This window comes from Musca autumnalis, unplaced genomic scaffold, assembly GCF_047663935.1.
Source record: "Musca autumnalis isolate F117 unplaced genomic scaffold, ASM4766393v1 scaffold_2, whole genome shotgun sequence".
In the NCBI taxonomy this organism is placed as follows: domain Eukaryota; kingdom Metazoa; phylum Arthropoda; class Insecta; order Diptera; family Muscidae; genus Musca; species Musca autumnalis.
This window is the reverse complement of record NW_027411755.1, coordinates 53,151,767-53,172,596: the sequence shown is the minus strand read 5'-3', so window position 1 is coordinate 53,172,596 and position 20,830 is coordinate 53,151,767.

The window sequence follows — 20,830 nt, the reverse complement described above, 5'->3', positions numbered from 1 at the left end:
TTTGCCGTACAAAATGATCCCTTTTGACATCAAAGCCTCATTTATTTTGGGGGCCCATAACCGCGAAAGTTGAAATGATAGGGAAAAACGTCGGGACACGTGTCTTCTTATTCTTGGTCTTCTATCTGCTGTGTCAAAATATGGTTAAAAATTGCGACACGAAAATTTTGTAATTGAAGTGTGAATGTAAGTGTAATTGAAAACAATATTATGAAATATTTTTGGCATAAACTTAAGATAATAAAATAAAAGCCCATTTTTAATAACTTCATCTCATATTTGTTAAAGCATTTAAGCTTTCTTTCTAAATAAAATTTGTTTTGCATTTCAATACACAAATCTCCAAAACCTACCTTAAATGTTTATTATTCTTATTTCAATAGTAAAATTCAACTTTGTGTGAAAACTGAATACATATTTTCTTTTGAATTTTCAAAACATGTTGTGCTCCTCTTATTCTCTGAGTTCCTCTACCTATACATGGATAGTTTTTTTCAGTTATTGTCGGTTTAAATTTCTTTGTTATTATTTATGTAAACATTTTTTAACATAGTACTTTTTATGCATTCTAAAGTTATTTTTCTCTTTGCAAATTTATGTTACGAGTACGTAGGTAGCTGCTAGCTAGCTGCTATCTACCTACCATTTTGTGTTACAAATTCTATAGAGTTTGCCCATTCGAATGCATTCAATTGCAAAGTTTTATTTTATTTAACCTTACACCAACTGTGAGTTTTTACGTATGTACGAGGGCGGTTCGGAAACTTCTTAGCCTATCAATGAAAGAGAATAGTTAGTTTTTCAAAAATATTTTTATTTTTCAATATAATCTCCTGATACTTCAAAACACTTAGTCCAACGCTTTTCTAGCAATTTTATACCTTGATTAAAATAGTTTTTCTCGAGGTCTTCAAAATAGTGGTTTACAACTGTAATTGCATCTTCATTTGAGGTAAAACGCTTGCCAGCAAGGAATTTTGGGAACAAGTAAAAGTCACTGGGGGCTAAATCATGAGAATAAGGTCGTACTTTAATTCGTTGATTTTAGCCATTGTTAAAACAGTCTTGTGCGCTGGTGCGTTGTCTTGATAAAAAATATTTTTTTGTGTTGTAAGCCAGGACGTTTTTCTCGAATTTGTACATTTAATTGATCCAAAAGGTGGCAATAGTACTCTGAATTTTGCAGATAGTCAATCAATAAAATACCTTCGAAGTAACATGTGTTCATAACAGAGATGGAAGTTTCCAAAACACTTAACTTTTTATACCCTCCACCATAGTATGGAGGGTATATTAAGTTTGTTTTTCCGTTTGTAACGCATTGAAATACTCATTTGCGACCCTAAAAAGTATATATATTCTTGATCAGGGTAAAATTCTGAGTCGATCTGTGCACGTCCGTCCGTCCGTACGTCTGTGGTAATCACTCTAGCATCCACAAAAATGGAGATAGAACGCTGAAATTTTGGGAAAATGCGTCTTTTGTTTGCAGGCAAACACCACCATATAACGGTACCCCCCCGATTTACGGTATTTTGACGTGTTTAGCTAAATTTTCAGATCGATTTAGCTATAATTTGACATTTAGAGTTCTTAAGTTTCAATAAACTCCATATAACGGTACCCCCGATTTACGGTATTTTGACGTGTTTAGCTACATTTTCAGATCGATTTAGCTATGATGTGACATTTAGGGTTCTTAAGTTCCAATAAACTTATATAACAAACGTTGTGGATATAGGTCCACGTTTTGGTATAGCCCCCATATAACGGCACCCCCGATTTACGGTATTTTGACGTTTTTAGCTAAATTTTCAGACCGATTTAGCTATAAATTGACATTTAGGGTTCTTAAGTGTCAATAAACTTATATAACAAAACTAGTGACATAGACATAGGTCCATGTTTTGGAATAGCCCCCATATGACGTTACCGCCCGATTTCATGTATTTTGATGTTTAAATTCACATTTCTAGACCGAATTAGCCATAATTTGATATTTAGGGTTCTTAGTGACCAAAAAACTTATATTCGGAATAATTATGAACGTAGGTCCGTGTTTGGTATAGCCCCATAAACGGTACCTCGGTATAACGGATTTCGGTATCTCCATATAACGGATTTTCGGTATTTTGAGAATTTTACCTACAAGTTTTAACCGAATTATCTGTAATTTGAACATTTGACATTTGAAATTCTTAGTGGTCACCAAACCTCTCTACCAAAAATTGTCAAGAAAGGTCGATGTATTGATAAAGCTCCCATATAAAAGTACCTCCAAATTTTCAGTAATTTGACATTTGAAGTTCTTAGTGGTTACAACACCTCTCCATAAAAAATTGTCAACATAGGTCAGTAACTGGCATTTTTTGCTAAAATTTTTAACCGAACTAACTGTAATTTTACATTTGAAGGTTGTAGTGTCACCACACATCTGCATCAACAATTTTCAACATAGCCCCAATATAACGATACTTCCCGATTTTCGGTACTTTGAGGATTTTACTTAAAATGTTTAACCGAACGTATGTCCATATTTTGGTATAGCCCCAAAACAAACCTCCCGATTTTCCGTACCTTAGCTTTATTTTTGGACGAACTTTCTGTAATTTGAAATTTAAAAGCCAACAAAAATTGTTAATTTAATTTCATGACATTTGAAGTTCCCACGTTATGTACCGATTTTCGGTATTTTGGGGATTCTATCTACAATTTTTAACCGAATTTGGAGTTATTTGACATTAAAGGCTCCCATCAAAAACTGTCAACATAGGTCCATGTTTTATTATAACCCCTATATAACGGTACCTACCCATTTTTAAGCCCACCAAAAATTGTCAACATACCGAATGAAACATTTTATGTACATTATCTGACATTTTAACGTACACACTTAAAGTTGCGGGCTGGAATGAAAACTAATTATTCCATTTTAGTTCAGAATATTTTATGGTGGAGGGTATGAAAAGTTCGGCCCGGCCGAACTTAACGCTTTTTTACTTGTTTCTGTTAATACCGCGCTTCTTGTGCTAGGCTATGAAGTTTCCGAACTGCCCTCGTATTTTATTCTTTGCTACTTCGTGCCAACATCAGATTTTTGTGAGGTGTTTGAATAGTTTATTGTGAGATTTTTGTTTTTCGGGTTAGAGTTGCTATACTGTTTTTATGTTTTAATACATTTCAAAATGCTATAAACTTTGTGTCACCTGACAAATAAATTGTATATTGGCAACAAAAAAATCCTTTTTTTTCAACTGATGGAACAATAAATTCGTGGCAGAGTGTTGTTGTGGCCACAAATCGTACAAAAACATTTCATGGAAGTTTTGTTAGGTGTTAATTGCTTATCCATTAGTTTCTTTGGAACTTTGTCTAAAAATGTTTTTAATATGTTTATGTATATTTTTTTGCCATGAGTGATTGTTAAAAAATAAATTAACAATATCTTTTACACCACAATTCGCCATAACAATTGTTGCTAATCCTGATAAGTCTATTTATGATAATAAACAACATATTTATGAGAGTTAAAAAATATATATAGAAATATATCACGTATTTATAAATATGTATGTATATAAACATTTATGTTTACGATGACATTTTCTAAATAAATATAGATTTAATTATAATCCATGACAGCAGGTGATAATGCAATTTTTATGGGCGATTTATAATAATACAATTTTGGGAATAACTAAGGTGTGCATTTACTACTTATATATTCATTATGGAAATGTAAATAAATACTGAAGAAATATTTAAATTAAAGCTAATGGTCATTTGAAATATTTTCAAATGTTTATATTAATTGCTATCCATTACAGAATGGCAAATCACTGATTCAAAATGTTTAAATATTAATTGATAACAATTCACATTGATTGTATTGTTGATATGTGTATTACACTATGCAACACTGAAAATGCAAACAACTTCTAGTATGCATTTTTTGAAAGAACTTATTAAGGCTACAAAGACAATAGTAGGGTTTTGTCCTGTCAAATCTAGTTCGTATTTTATGGCCACATCTAAACCGGGCTGAAACTACAGTTTTATGAATTTTTATGCAGAAATGATTAGGAATTTGGCCTTGTTGTCGTCGGGAATATTGTAGCTATAAACTAGTAGAAATTTTCTTTGGAACAAATCACATAAGAAAAACATCATCTAGGGCATCAAAATCGATAAAATATAGAACATTCTACATAATTGCTGAAATTCTGGTCAGTATCAGCTAAACTATTGGGAGTTGAACCAAGTAAACCTTTGCAAAAATCTTCCAATTAAAGTTCTCAGCAATTCTTCAGAACATTCTGAAACTCTAAAATAATAACTTTAAAAGAATTTCTAGTGTTTGTCTAATTTTGGTTTAGGAATTTCACATATTGGTTCCATTTTTTTAATACTTACTGAAAATGCAGTAACAAATGCCTTTCTTTAAAGCAACACAAGAAAAATCACAGTCCTTGAAATTTTATTTGTACTACACATAACAAATATCCACAAAATTTATTACACGAATCTTTTTTTGGCTACACAATTGTTACAACAACATTGACATCTCTCTTTTTTAGCTTTGTTGCACTCCAACAAGACTGAAAAATATAGGATTCAGGTGTTAACACGAACTTTGTTCGCAAAACTATTTATGTTTGTTTCGCAATTTGTTATATGGCAAACAAAATGAAAATATTCACTAAAAATACAATCAACTCGTAAATAAAATACATAAAAGAAAGAGAGAAAAACAAACAAACGGCAGTCGTAGAAAATACAGTAGCAAAAACATTGCATGAATAATGTTGCCGCACAGCAAAGTACAACTGTTGCTATAAAGCGCAAACAAAAAATATACGAAAATTTGCAATAAAGAAATTTGAATTCAAAAAAGAATTCCTCATTGTGCAAGTGAGTTGTGATGCTTTAGATCAAGGCAATTATGCTGCATAGAAAAGAAGCAAATGTTTTTATTTAAATTAAATATTCCTTATTTAAATTAAGGAATATAGGCTGTTATGGTTGCTTCAATAATGTGGTAAGTATCAACAAATATAAAACTCCTCCCACTTAGCGAGTCTCCTAACGAACACATGTAAGCCGTACTATTAACAGAAAGGCAAATGAACCACCTAAATAATGTTCAATACCCTGTCAAATTTGCTATTTTCGAATTTGCACCTTAAATTTCAGAATTAATGATTATGCTCTCATTTGTTGTCTCAATATCGCTGATATTAAAGCATGGTATGGTTTTACAAATTATAAAAGCAGCGTAAGAAATCTGAGCTTAAAAAATTTTGATTTTTTAATCAAAGAAATGTTTACTTCTTCCACTAAATTTATTGCTTCTTCGACGCAGATCCAACAATTAAATATTTTACCCTGCAATAAAATGTCTCAAAATGCACCAATTTCTACATATTTAAACTTTGAAGATTTTCACTTATTTTCTTAAATTCAAAAATTGAATTTTATTAAAATAAAATTTACAGCTCCTACGTTTTGTAGCATTTAACTAAGATTTATGTTTTACCATTTAGATTTTATGCCGGTGTGTGTCTGTGTAAGTGCACAACATTTTTGGGAAATCTGTACAAAATATACAAATGTATATTCTATCGAAGAAAATTGAAGTCCTTGAGCATGAACATCCTTTACATATGAACAGCTGCAAGCGTAACAGATGTATTTTAATGTTGAAAAATTCAAGAAAAATATATTACAAATAGATTTTGTGAAAAGTAGCTAGGAAAGAGAAAAGAATAAAAGTGAATACATTAAGAAAGATATAAGCACTTAGAATGGATGTGCATTTGTACATATAAAAAATATTGAAATTTCTCTATGGTCAATACTGTGGATGTCCAGTTTGTAAACAAATATTTTATTTATTCTGCAATATTTTCTTCAAGAACACACTATTGTGTCGGGAATATCAGAAAACGTTTTTAAAGCATTTGCATTCTGGGGAAAACTAGACCGATGGATATGAGCAGAGGCCAGTAAAAGTTATTATGCCGTTAATGTCTTATTCCGTTTACATAACCTAACCAGACTGTGTGTGATTCATATCACATACTATTCGCTACCAACGCAGATTGATCCATATGAGTAACCATGTCGCTCCATGTGCGTCCGAAAATTTCAAATAAATCTTTGGGAAATTTTTAATCTCAATGTGTCAATTAAGACACATTGTTCCGGAGGTTTATATACGCCTCCCCTAAAAATTGTCAATTGGTCCACGGTATAGGCCCTATTTTTATAAATATAATATTTCGTTCGAAATTGGCTGCCAATATTGGCCCAATTTTTTTTCAATTGATACTTCATATATCCAGATGGTAGAAAATATGTCTGCAAAATATGTTGTTGTAGTTTTCATAGAGAACTCTACAACTGTACCTCCCGGTTTTGGGAAGTTTGGTATTTTCAGGGTTTTAGCTGCATTATCATATTAAGATAGCTTAAATTTGGTATACAGTCTTCGTTTGAGCTTTAAAAATTCTCCTAGAAATTTGTTGGAACAGGTTTTGATATAGCGCCCCTCCCTCCTGGAATGTTACCGAAATGCCCACATGTCGAGGTTTGAGCCACCCCGATACCAAACTAGGATATCTATATTAAATGTTATCAAACTCGACAATTACATGGCTGCCTTATCGATAATTTACCATCACTACTTTTCAACCAAATTGGGAAGAAGCAAGATCGTCTTGATCGTCAACACAAAACAAAAAAAAAAAAAAACAAGTAAAAACGCGTTAAGTTCGGCCGGGCCGAACTTTTCACACCCTCCATCATAAAATATTCTGAACTAAAATGGAATAATTAGTTTTCATTCCTGTCCCCAACTTTAAGTGGGTACGTTAAAATGTCAGATAATGTACATAAAATGTTTCATTCGGTAGGCCTTTTTCATGGTGCCTATATCTAACTATGTATGTTGACAATTTTTGGTGGGCTAGAAATTGGGAGGTACCGTTATATAGGGGTTATAATAAAACATGGACCTATGTTGACCGTTTTTGATGGGAGCCTTTAATGTCAAATAACTCCTAATTCGGTTCAAAATTTTAGCTAGAATCCTCAAAATACCGAAAATCGGTATATAACGAGAGAACTTAAAATGGCATTAACAGCTAGTTCGGAGGTATGTGGGCTATACGAAAATATGAACTTAAGTGAACAATTTTTGTTGGCTTTTAAATTTCAAATTACAGAAAGTTCGTCCAAAAAATAAGGCTAAGGTGCGGAAAATCGGGAGGTTTGTTTTGGGGGTATACCTGCGTTCGGTTAAACATTTTAAGTAAAATCCTCAAAGTACCGAAAATCTGGAAGTATCGTTGGGCTATGTTGAAAATTGTTGATGTGTGGTGACCACTACAACCTTCAAATGTCAAATAACAGTTAGTTCGGTTAAAAATTTTAGCTAAAATTGCCAATTACTGAAAATTGGGAGGTACCGTTATATGGGAGCTACATCCGAACATGGACCTATGTTGACAATTTTTTATGGAGAGTTGTTGTGACCACTAACCTTTAACTTTGGAGGTGAAAATGTAGGACCTACTTTTTGACGTGGTGGTAAATTTTACCCCTATACATATTCTTAAATAGTTCTTTATATATTTTCTATTTTTTATAATATTTTAAATTTTTTGCATGATATTGTGTCAGCAAATAATAAAATAATATCAAATCAAACCACACTCTTTGTTTATATAGAAAATTAGGCTCTACATTTCACAGACCTTTTTTAATCCAACAAAAAAGACATATTTTATTTTTAGAAGAAATAAATAATATAACAATACTAAAAAACGTGAAATTACATTTTTTGTCACTCTTGCCTACATATTTAATAAAAATACAGAGATCATTCAAAAACACACGTTTTTTAAAAATCTGCAGGTTACCAAATAGTTGAATTATCAGTCATAGTGATCGCACTTGTACACATACATATTGGTATGATGCAACCTATTTACATTCCTTTATTGGATTGGAAACAGGTATGTGTAGTTTTTTTTTGTTATGCCTACTAAGCATATATAACATATTTTCGAGTCTCTGGGATATATTTTGGATGGGGCTATTGAGTCCTTGCCCAAGATCCTAGTAATAATTTAACGTAAGCCTTTGGTTATGTTGAATTCGGGATCGAACATCACCGTCAACGTTGCTGAACTTATCGTCCTCTTCTAGCAATTGCCTTATTATAGGAACACTGATTTGCTGTGAAAATGGATTAATTGAAAATGCAGAATATATAATTCATATGCCGAGTTTAACGTGTGGTCAAAACTTTTCCATGAAATTCATACTTTGTATTGGACGTGGGGTCATTTTTTTACATAGGATACTTACGTTAGTTTGGAGGTGGTGGTAAAATATTCTCTGTGCCACAGTGACAAAAACTTGGACGTGGGGTAATTTTTACACCACCGTAAGCATATCTCCTCACTTGCTAGTCATATGACAACCAAAACATTACTGCCTACTTATGTTAAGGAAATATGAAGATACAGAGAAAATTAGACCGATCGCTCAAATCATTTGAAAATAATTAACAAAATATGATCGAAGGGGTAAAATTTACCCCCACCTCCACATTTAAAGGCTAAGAACTTCAAATGTCAAATTACTGCTAGTTCGGTTTAATATTGTAGCTAAAATCATGAAATTACTGAAAATCAGGAGGTACCGTTATATGGGGGCTTTATCAATACATCGACCTTTCTTGCAAATTTTTGGTGGAGAGGTGTGGTGACCACTAAGAATTTCAAATGTCAAATGTTCAAATTACAGATAATTCGGTTAAAACTTGTAGGTAAAATTCTCAAATTACCGAAAATCCGTTATATGGGGATACCGAAATCCGTTATGCTGAGATACCGTTATATGGGGCTGTACCAAAACATGGACCAATGTTCGTAATATTTTCGAATATAAGTTTTTTGGTCAGTAAGAACCCTAAATATCAAATAATAGCTAATTCGGTCTAGAAATGTGACTTAAAACGTCAAAATACCTGAAATCAGGCGGTAACGTTATATGGGGGCTATTCCAAAACATGGACCTATCTCCACTAGTTATATAAGTTTATTGACATTTAAGAACCCTAAATGTCAATTTATAGCTAAATCGGTCTGTAAATGTAACTAAAAACGTCAAAATGACATAAATCGGGGGTACCGTTATATGGGGGCTATACCAAAACGTGGACCGATATAGCCCTTCATCGAACTTGACCTGCCTGCAAACAAAAGACGCATTTACCCAAAATTTCATACAATTTTGGTGGAGAGGTGTGGTGACCACTAAGAACTTCAAATGTCAAATGTTCAAATTACAGCTAATTCGGTTAAAACTTGTAGGTAAAAATCTCAAAATACCGAAAATCAGGAGGTACCGTTATATGGGGCTGCACCAAAACATGGACCAATGTTCGTAATTTTTTCGAATATAAGTGTTTTGGTCAGTAAGAACCCTAAATATCAAATAATAGCTAATTCGGTCTAGAAATGTGACTTAAAACGTCAAAATACCTGAAATCAGGAGGTACCGTTATATGGGGCTATACCAAAACATGTACCTATGTTCATACTTTTTTCGAATATTGGTTTTTTGGTCACTAAGAGCCCTAAATATCAAATTATAGCTAATTATACCCTACACTACTATGTAGAAAGGGTATTATAAGTTTGTTTTGGGAAAAATTCATTCGGAATGAGTTTATTTGCGTATTGTTGTGAATATATGTACATTATGGCACATTGACACTGTGCTTTGGACAATCATTTTTATTAACAGCTTTTTAATTAATTATTTTTGAATTTTGTTTATTACGAATGCATAGATATTTGTATTTAAGTGTTGTTAACGTAGTATTTCATCCAAAATCGTGAATACAGTTCGCAATGAACAAGTTTTCTATTAAAAAAAAAATAATTTATAGTTTATCAAGATAACACTGTGCAATAAAATGGAGCTCGAAGTCCGGGGGTGGATAATTCCTTTTGGGGGTGAAAGCCTTTGATAAGTATATGCAGAACCACAAAGGGCAGATCCGCCGTGAGTCGAACTTTTGAGTTATGGCGTGATAAATTTTTCACTAGAGACCCTAAACTCCATCAGAAACTATCGTTATATTTTTGTTCGCTGTTATGTTGGCTCATTATACCCTACACTACTATGTAGAAAGGGTATTATAAGTTTGTTTTGGGAAAAATTCATGTAACACCGCGAAATATTCGTCGGAGACCCCCAATATGGTATACCAATCTTCATATCTCGGCGAGATAAAGCGATTTTGAGATGTGTGTCCGTCCGTCCGTCCGTCCGTCCGTGTGTCCGTCTGTCCATTATAAATTGTAATCAAACTCCAGGCCGCAATTATGGACCGATCGTCACGAAATTTGGTATGGAGGTCGGTTTCACATCAGAATAGATCGCTATTTTAATTGGTGATGATCGTGAAATATTTAGCGGGTGAAATGGACCAAAAACATAATTTTTATCCGATTTTGTAGTTGCTCTGTAGGTCGCAATAATAGTCCGATAGCCTCGAAATTTTAAATAAGATAAGAGTATATGACAAAGAAGAAGCTTGCGATTTGAGATGGTGATCATATGATATTTAGAGGGTTAAATGGACCACAACTTTTGTGTGAAAATTGTGAATTTTTTTTATAAACAGCTTATATCTTTATTCCTGAAAGACACATTCCCCACTCGTGAGTTACATTTGGAAGACGATCTCTTGACCTTTCAGTTGATGTTAATTTTGTTGATGTACGTGATCAGATAACAGAGTTACAGCCTAATATATCCAGTTTTTTGTTTGTAGAGAATCATAAACCCGCTAGAGCAATTATAGCTCAATAGTCACGAAATTTTACACGAGGTAAGAGTTTAGGTTGAAGAAAATGCCTATAATTTTGCCTAATGATCTGATATTATTTGGCGGTTGACATAGACCATTACCTTTGGATGAAATATATACAAATTTTTTTGTTGGTTCATATTTTCATTTCTGGAGGGCATATACTGGCAAAGTAGCCTACATATGGAAAAATAACTACTGATCTTTCCCCTGATGCAAACTGCAATAATTTGTCTGCTAGATAATGCACCTACTGCCTGTTATATAATGTGTTTTGTGTAGAGAACCACAATTTCCTCCCATGCTACAAATTGTCTCTATCATGACAGAGAAATTTTCAGTTCAGTTGTCAAATTGGATTTTAATACAAATATTGCAGCATGGGGTCGCCTCTCCACCTATTGTATACCTCAGGATTTTTTCAGCAGATTGTACTTGCGCCGCAAATCCGCAAGTTAAGTCTCAAGGGGATTTTCTGATTGGTCGAAACTTTACACATCGAAACTTTACACATTATTTCATCCAGTCATGTGTCCGTTAGGAATATGGACTATGTCGGTCCGTCCTTCGAGTATCTCCCACACAAAATTTGGGAAAATTGCAGTTGGAGGACCCGTATCGGATCTATTTGATTATTATTATTATTATTATTATTATTATTATTATTATTATTATTATTATTTTTTTTTTTAGAAGCTTCTTTTTACGTTCCCTATTCTGGTCCCTTTCCCTGGGTAAGTCATACCTCCTGAGATAATAGTCCAGAAGGTCAAAAACCCCTGCCAGCTCTAACTAAAATTGAAAATCTGAAAAAAATAATTCTCAAATATTTCCAAAACTCAGAGTTTATCTTACTAAAATTGATTTGGTATATCCCCATATTACGATACCTACAGATTCCACGTATTTTAAAGCAAATTCGTGTTACAAAATAAATATATTTTTATACGGCAGAGGCTGAGGGTACATCTCCGTTAGCGCAGCTGACTTGTACTATCTTCTTTGCTGTGTAATTGAATATGAATAATTTTGGGATTTATAAATTTGTTTGCATGCAAAATTTTTGAATTCCTATTCATTGTTAGTTATTTCTACCGGTATAAAATATATTTTAGATATCACAATATATGCCCACAATGAACTATTTTCTAGGTACAAGTGCACAATTTTGGACGATAGATCTTCAATAAACTCGCAATTTTCCCAAATAACAAACATACCAAATCGCGTGGTATATATATGTATTTATTTTAGGTGTATTCCAAAAAGGAATCTGATATTCAAAGACAATTTGAAGATGTAGCAGGTGGGGCTAATCAATGTGAATTTTCCAATTTTCGAACACTTTTTAGAAATGATAAATTATACATATATTTTTCCACAAACATCTCAGTAAAGAAAAGGGGGCTTCTCTTATATCAATGGATTCATATGATGTTATTTATATGTGACCTAGTTTTTATCGCCGATTCCGAACGGCGTGTCCTAAGACTTGTAGAGACGTTTTTTATGTCTGAAATACTCAGGAAATATCACCAACATTACTACGGGATATTTTGCCACCGTAGACAATTTGATGGGAGTCGAACCCGGACATTCAGCGTGCAAGATGGTTGCACATAGCTAATTCCTACAGGTTGTGGTGTAGGGTATCACATGGTCGGCCCCGTCCGACTATAGCCTTTGCTTACTTGTTTTTGATATGACATGTCTTCAATCAAATCTAATAAGGATCTTTTTCGTAGAACTTTTCGACCTTCTAACTATCTTCCTTCCATGTCCTTTTGCTTCCTTTATTTCAAGAACCGCAATAAAAGTACCACAAGATGAAATTTTTAGCTTCGATATGTTTTGCAAAAGTGTCACTGAGAAAATTTTTGGTACGGCTATCATTGACAACTAATCGATATTGTCGCGTTTTCATGGCCCCTTTTGCATTTCAGAAATAAGCCAAAACAACAGCGAACAAAGATATAACGCTAGTTTCTGATGGCTTAAATGAAACAAGTAAGCCAAGGCTATAGTCGGACTGGGCCGACCATGTGATACCCTACATCACTGCCCCTGGGAATTAGCTTTCCACAAATAAAAATGTCTTTATGGAACAAATAAACTTATTTTAAGAAATAACTTTGTGGATTCTGGCACAGTGTCACACAAAGCGTAAATTACACTGTGCGACAAAAAAATGACACGGAAAACTGAGCAGAATATGTAAGTAGAGCTAAAAATATGAGACACGTGTATTGGTGTTTTTACATCGGAAATTAACCAAAGTAGGCGGGGCAAGTTCCGCACATTTCTAGTTTTTTTTTCGAAATATTCGAGTTAAGATATTTTGGATTTCTTACATTTTAGGTATATAGTGTCTTTGGCAACTTTACAGAGGAGGATGTGGGGAATATTTTTATTAAAAAATTTAACCCTCATGCGGGTCATCAAAGGGGTCTTTTTGGTCCTTTTTCGAAAATCTTTCAAAAACTCCTTGATAATGTGATCATATCAAATCCAAATATTCTACAAAATAAATAGAAGTGATTTTCTTGAGCTTGAGGTCAAGAAAGCTCAAGAAAATCACTTCTATTTATTTAAAAACAGAAAGGTCGAAGAACACAATAAAAATAGTTATTCTACAAAATTGTTCACCATAACATTTTATTATATGTCTCAGAATACACCAAATCTGTAAATCTGATATAATCGCCAGGAATCTCTAAAAATGAGAAACACGTTTAAATGTTAAAGTCAGACTTCATCTGAGTTTATTCAAAATTGTCCCACAAAACACAGTTTTAGAGAGATGATGAGAGATGTCTATTTACTTCTTTTATCATGAAAATATCAGTATCATTTTTGCAGAAAAAAAAACATGAAATTTTTTCCCAATTTTTTGATGAAAATTTGTTCCTTCTTTTTTCGAGTTGATACATGAAAGTAATATGAAACTTGGTTCTATGTGAAAAGTGTAAAAAGTGTTAAGAGAAGAAAAATGCTACACAAAATTTCCCTATGAGTTTCAGAATAAACCATATATCTAGGTATACCAATTTCTAAGGAAATTCGATTACAAATTTATATATTTTAGAATGAAATTATTTGTATAAATTTTGGACTGTTAATTTTACATAATTCCATACTGGATCAAAATTTAATAAAATCCTTCATTTTTTGGGGATATGGTAAAAAGAAGAAATTTTCAAAATCTAATTTCACTATGAGTCTCTGAATAAAAGGAATCTGTAACCATAACATATAACATTCTAAGCAGCCCTTGTTTTGATATAGGGTTTAGGGCCTTATTTTACAAATTTTATCCGGATTGTCGTTGTGATTAGACACTATAAATATCATATTGATGGTTTTTCGTTATGAATTCATACGGAGTGTGTTACGCTGTGATTGACCCAATAATATAAACTTTTTTTAGGAAATTGATCAAAGCAACCAGTTATCTCAATAGATTTTCATCATCCCGCATAACTGCCGGAATATTTGTTTTCGCCAACGTATACATACCAAATTTTGTTGTGATCCTACCGACACGGTCAAAACTTATAAAAGTCCCAAAAAATCGGGAGATATTACATAAACGTAGCGACAATTCTCTATAAGATCGTGTTATATCTACAACAGAGGCTAAGTATCACATTACATATCTATATTAATAAAAGAGTAAAGTGATTGACTCACTGACTGACTGATTGATTCATCAACGCCCAGACGAAACGGCTGAAGCTGGAAACTTGAAATTTTGGGTGAGTATTACTCTTGGTTCGAAGGTGTCAGATAAGGCTGGGTTTTTCGAAAATCGAACCGGAAGGGTACGAAAAGTACTAAAATGTACTAAATATGGTACCGTTTGTATTTGGCGAACCGGTAGAGCTAGAACTTTGAAATTTGGAATGAAGGTCACTGATGGAGTGTAGGAAACATGTACTAAAGGGTTTTTAGAAATTCGAACTATAAGTGTACGAAAAGTACTAAAGTGTACTAAATTTGGTGCCAATTCGTACTTTGTGAACGGATAAAGGTTATAGGTTGAAATTTGGTGTGAGAATCAAGGTTAAAAGGTACGGTAGACATAAGGAGGTGGTTTAGGAAAAGTGTACACATGTGTACGAAAAGTACTAAATGGTACTAAATTTGGTACATTTATGATCTGTGCGAACGGATGGAGCTGGAATCCTGAAATTTTGAATTAAGACTACTGTTGGAGAGTAGAATGGACGTAGTTTTGAAAATTCGTATTTATGGATACGAAAAGTACTAAATGGTACTAAATTTGGTACATTTATGATTTGGGCGAACGGATAGAGTTGGAATCCTGAAATTTTGAACTAAAGCTGCTGTTGGAGAGTAAAATGGAAATAGTTTTGAACATTCGTACTTATGGGTACGAAAAGTACTAAAGGGTACTAAATTTGGTACAATTTGGATATAGGTTGAACGGATAGAGCTGGAATCCTGAAATTTTTGAATTAAGGCTACAGTTGGAGATAAAATGGAAGTAGTTTTGAAAATTCGTACTTATGGGTACGAAAAGTACCAACTTGTACTAAATTTGGTACAATTACGACTTGGGCGAACGGATGGAGCTGGAATCCTGAAATTTTGAATTAAGGCTACTGTTAGAGGGTAGAATGGACGTAGTTTTGAAAATTCGGACATATGGGCACGAAAGTACTAAATGGTACTAAATTTGGTACACTTATGATTTGGGCGAACGGATAGAGTTGGAATCCTGAAAATTTGAACTAAGTTGGAGAGTAAAATGGAAGTAGTTTTGAACATTCGTACTCATGGGTATGAAAAGTACTAAATGGTACTAAATTTGGTACAATTACGATTTGGGGAACGGATAGAGCTGGAATCCTGAAATTTTGAACTAAGGCTACTGTTGGAGAGTAGAATGGAAGTAGTTTTGAAAATTCGTATTTATGGATACGTAATGTACTAAATGATACTAAATTTGGTACAATTATGATTTAAGCGAACGGATAGTGCTGGAGTCCTGAAATTTTGGATTAAAGATACAGTTGGAGGGTAGAATGGAAGTAGTTTTGAAAATTCGTACTTATGGGTACGAAAAGTACTAAATTGTACTAAATTTTGTACAATTACGATTTGGGCGAACGGATGGAGCTGGGATCCTGAAATTTTGACCTAGGCTACTGTTGGAGAGTAGAACGAAAGTAGTTTTGAAAATTCGTACTTATGGGTACGAAAATTACTAAATGGTACTATATTTGGTACAATTCCGATTTGGGCGAACGGATATCCTGAAATTTGAATTAAGGCTGCTGTTGGAGAGATAATGGACGTAGTTTTGAAAATTCGTATTTATGGGTACGAAAAGTACTAAATGATACTAAATTTGGTACAATTACGATTTGGGCGAACGGATGGAGCTGGAATCCTGAAAATTTGAACTAAGTTGGAGAGTAAAATGGAAGTAGTTTTGAACATTCGTACTCATGGGTATGAAAAGTACTAAATGGTACTATATTTGGTACAATTACGATTTGGGCGAACGGATATCCTGAAATTTGAATTAAGGCTGCTGTTGGAGAGTATAATGGACTTAGTTTTGAAAATTCGTATTTATGGGTACGAAAAGTACTAAATGATACTAAATTACGATTTGGGCGAACGGATATCCTGAAATTTGAATTAAGGCTGCTGTTGGAGAGTATAATGGACTTAGTTTTGAAAATTCGTATTTATGGGTACGAAAAGTACTAAATGATACTAAATTTGGTACAATTACGATTTGGGCGAACGGATGGAGCTGGAATCCTGAAAATTTGAACTAAGGCTATTCTTGGTACTTATGTGTACGAACAGTACTAAGTGGTAGTAAATTTAGTACAATTTGTATTTGGGTGAACGGATAGAGCTTGATTCCTCAAATTTAGACTGAGTGTCACTGGAATCTTGAAATTTGGAATTGAGATTATTGTTGAAGAGTAGGATTGAGGTAGTTTTGGAAATTCGTACTTATGGGTACGAAGAGTACTTAATGGCACTCAATTTGTTGTTGGGTGTAGAGACAGCGCTGGAATCTGTATTCTTTGGATTTAGGGTGAGTATTGGTGTGCAAAGTTGGTCTCGCTGTTATTATGTAAGGGTGAGATACTGCTGACCTTTTTGCAAATCGAACTAAAGAGGATTCGAACAGTACTAAAATAACAATAAATATTGATTAAAATTGGTATTAGTGCAACAACATTTTCAGTGTTCGCCATTTTCATATTTTATACTGTTTATTTGTTTTTATATCCTATCCGCATACGAAGTAGCGGGCACCTTGCTAGTGTATATATAAAACATCGGGCGGTACCATTCTGTACAGATTTCCCCTAAAAGGACGAGGAATCTGCAATTTTGACTTAAATTAAGGTCAAGTAAATCGTTGTTGGCGGAAAATGCAACAACTAAACAAAACAGCCAACACACAGAATAGACACCACAAGTATTTCAAATATACTTACGTGGTGTAATTGAAATGCAATTTAAAATTGCCACACAAGAATAAAAAATAAAAACAAACTTTTCAAAATATGGACGCAGGCGGTCACTAATTAAAACTTTTTATACCCTCCACCATAGTATGGAGGGTATATTAAGTTTGTTTTTCCGTTTGTAACGCATTGAAATACTCATTTGCGACACTATAAAGTATATATATTTTTGATCAGGGTAATTCTGAGTCGATCTGTGCACGTCCGTCCGTCTGTGGTAATCACTCTAGCATCCACAAAAATGGAGATAGGACGCTGAAATTTTGGGAAAATGCGTCTTTTGTTTGCAGGCAGGTCAAGTTCGATGATGGGATATATCGGTCCACGTTTTGGTATAGCCCCCATATAACGGTACCCCCGATTTACGGTATTTTGACGTTTTTAGCTACATTTTCAGACCGATTTAGCTTTAAATTGACATTTAGGGTTCTTAAGTGTCAATAAACTTATATAACAAAACTAGTGGACATAGATCAATGTTGTGGAATAGCCCCCATATAACGTTACCGCCCGATTTCATGTATTTTGACGATTTAATTCACATTTCTAGACCGAACAAGTAAGCAAAGGCTATAGTCGGACGGGGCCGACCATGTGATACCCTACACCACAACCTGTAGGAATTGGCTATGTGCAACCGTCTTGCACGCTGAATGTCCGGGTTCGACTCCCATCAAATTGTCTACGGTGGCAAAATATCCCGTAGTAATGTTGGTGATATTTCCTGAGTATTTCAGACATAAAAAACGTCTCTACAAGTCTTAGGACACGGCGTTCGGAATCGGCGATAAAAACTAGGTCACATATAAATAACATCATATGAATCCATTGATATAAGAGAAGCCCCCTTTTCTTTACTGAGATGTTTGTGGAAAAATATATGTATAATTTATCATTTCTAAAAAGTGTTCGAAAATTGGAAAATTCACATTGATTAGCCCCACCTGCTACATCTTCAAATTGTCTTTGATTATCAGATTCCTTTTTGGAATACACCTAAAATAAATACATATATATACCACGCGATTTGGTATGTTTGTTATTTGGGAAAATTGCGAGTTTATTGAAGATCTATCGTCCAAAATTGTGCACTTGTACCTCACATACGCCTAGAAAATAGTTCATTGTGGGCATATATTGTGATATCTAAAATATATTTTATACCGGTAGAAATAACTAACAATGAATAGGAATTCAAAAATTTTGCATGGAAACAAATTTATAAATCCCAAAATTATTCATATTCAATTACACAGCAAAGAAGATAGTACAAGTCAGCTGCGCTAACGGAGATGTACCCTCAGCCTCTGCCGTATAAAAATAGATTTATTTTGTAACACGAATTTGCTTTAAAATACGTGGAATCTGTAGGTATCGTAATATGGGGATATACCAAATCAATTTTAGTAAGATAAACTCTGAGTTTTGGAAATATTTGAGAATTATTTTTTTCAGATTTTCAATTTTAGTTAGAGCTGGCAGGGGTTTTTGACCTTCTGGACTATTATCTCAGGAGGTATGACTTACCCAGGGAAAGGGACCAGAATAGGGAACGTAAAAAGAAGCTTCTAAAAAAAAAATAATAATAATAATAATAATAATAATAATAATAATAATAATAATAATAATAATAATAATAATAATAATAATAATAATAATAATAATAATAATAATAATAATCAAATAGATCCGATACGGGTCCTCCAACTGCAATTTTCCCAAATTTTGTGTGGGAGATACTCGAAGGACGGACCGACATAGTCCATATTCCTAACGGACACATGACTGGATGAAATAATGTGTAAAGTTTCGATGTGTAAAGTTTCGACCAATCAGAAAATCTCCTTGAGACTTAACTTGCGGATTTGCGGCGCAAGTACAATCTGCTGAAAAAATCCTGAGGTATACAATAGGTGGAGAGGCGACCCCATGCTGCAATATTTGTATTAAAATCCAATTTGACAACTGAACTGAAAATTTCTCTGTCATGATAGAGACAATTTGTAGCATGGGAGGAAATTGTGGTTCTCTACACAAAACACATTATATAACAGGCAGTAGGTGCATTATCTAGCAGACAAATTATTGCAGTTTGCATCAGGGGAAAGATCAGTAGTTATTTTTCCATATGTAGGCTACTTTGCCAGTATATGCCCTCCAGAAATGAAAATATGAACCAACAAAAAAATTTGTATATATTTCATCCAAAGGTAATGGTCTATGTCAACCGCCAAATAATATCAGATCATTAGGCAAAATTATAGGCATTTTCTTCAACCAAAACTCTTACCTCGTGTAAAATTTCGTGACTATTGAGCTATAATTGCGACCTCTAGCGGGTTTATGATTCTCTACAAACAAAAAACTGGATATATTAGGCTGTAACTCTGTTATCTGATCACGTACATCAACAAAATTAACATCAACTGAAAGGTCAAGAGATCGTCTTCCAAATGTAACTCACGAGTGGGGAATGTGTCTTTCAGGAATAAAGATATAAGCTGTTTATAAAAAAAATTCACAATTTTCACACAAAAGTTGTGGTCCATTTAACCCTCTAAATATCATATGATCACCATCTCAAATCGCAAGCTTCTTCTTTGTCATATACTCTTATCTTATTTAAAATTTCGAGGCTATCGGACTATTATTGCGATCTACAGAGCAACTACAAAATCGGATAAAAATTATGTTTTTGGTCCATTTCACCCGCTAAATATTTCACGATTATCACCAATTAAAATAGCGATCTATTCTGATGTGAAACCGACCTCCATACCAAATTTCGTGACGATCGGTCCATAATTGCGGCCTGGAGTTTGATTACAATTTATAATGGACAGACGGACACACGGACGGACGGACGGACACACATCTCAAAATCGCTTTATCTCGCCGAGATATGAAGATTGGTATACCATATTGGGGGTCTCCGACGAATATTTCGCGGTGTTACATGAGTGTAGGGTATAATGAGCCAACATAACAGCGAACAAAAATATAACGATAGTTTCTGATGGAGTTTAGGGTCTCTAGTGAAAAATTTATCACGCCATAACTCAAAAGTTCGACTCACGGCGGATCTGCCCTTTGTGGTTCTGTATATACTTATCAAAGGCTTTCACCCCCAAAAGGAATTATCCACCCCCGGACTTCGAGCTCCATTTTATTGCACAGTGTTATCTTGATAAACTATAAATTATTTTCTTTAATAGAAAACTTGTTCATTGCGAACTGTATTCACGATTTTGGATGAAATACTACGTTAACAACACTTAAATACAAATATCTATGCATTCGTAATAAACAAAATTCAAAAATAATTAATTAAAAACCTGTTAATAAAAATGATTGTCCAAAGCACAGTGTCAATGTGCCATAATGTACATATATTCACAACAATACGCAAATAAACTCA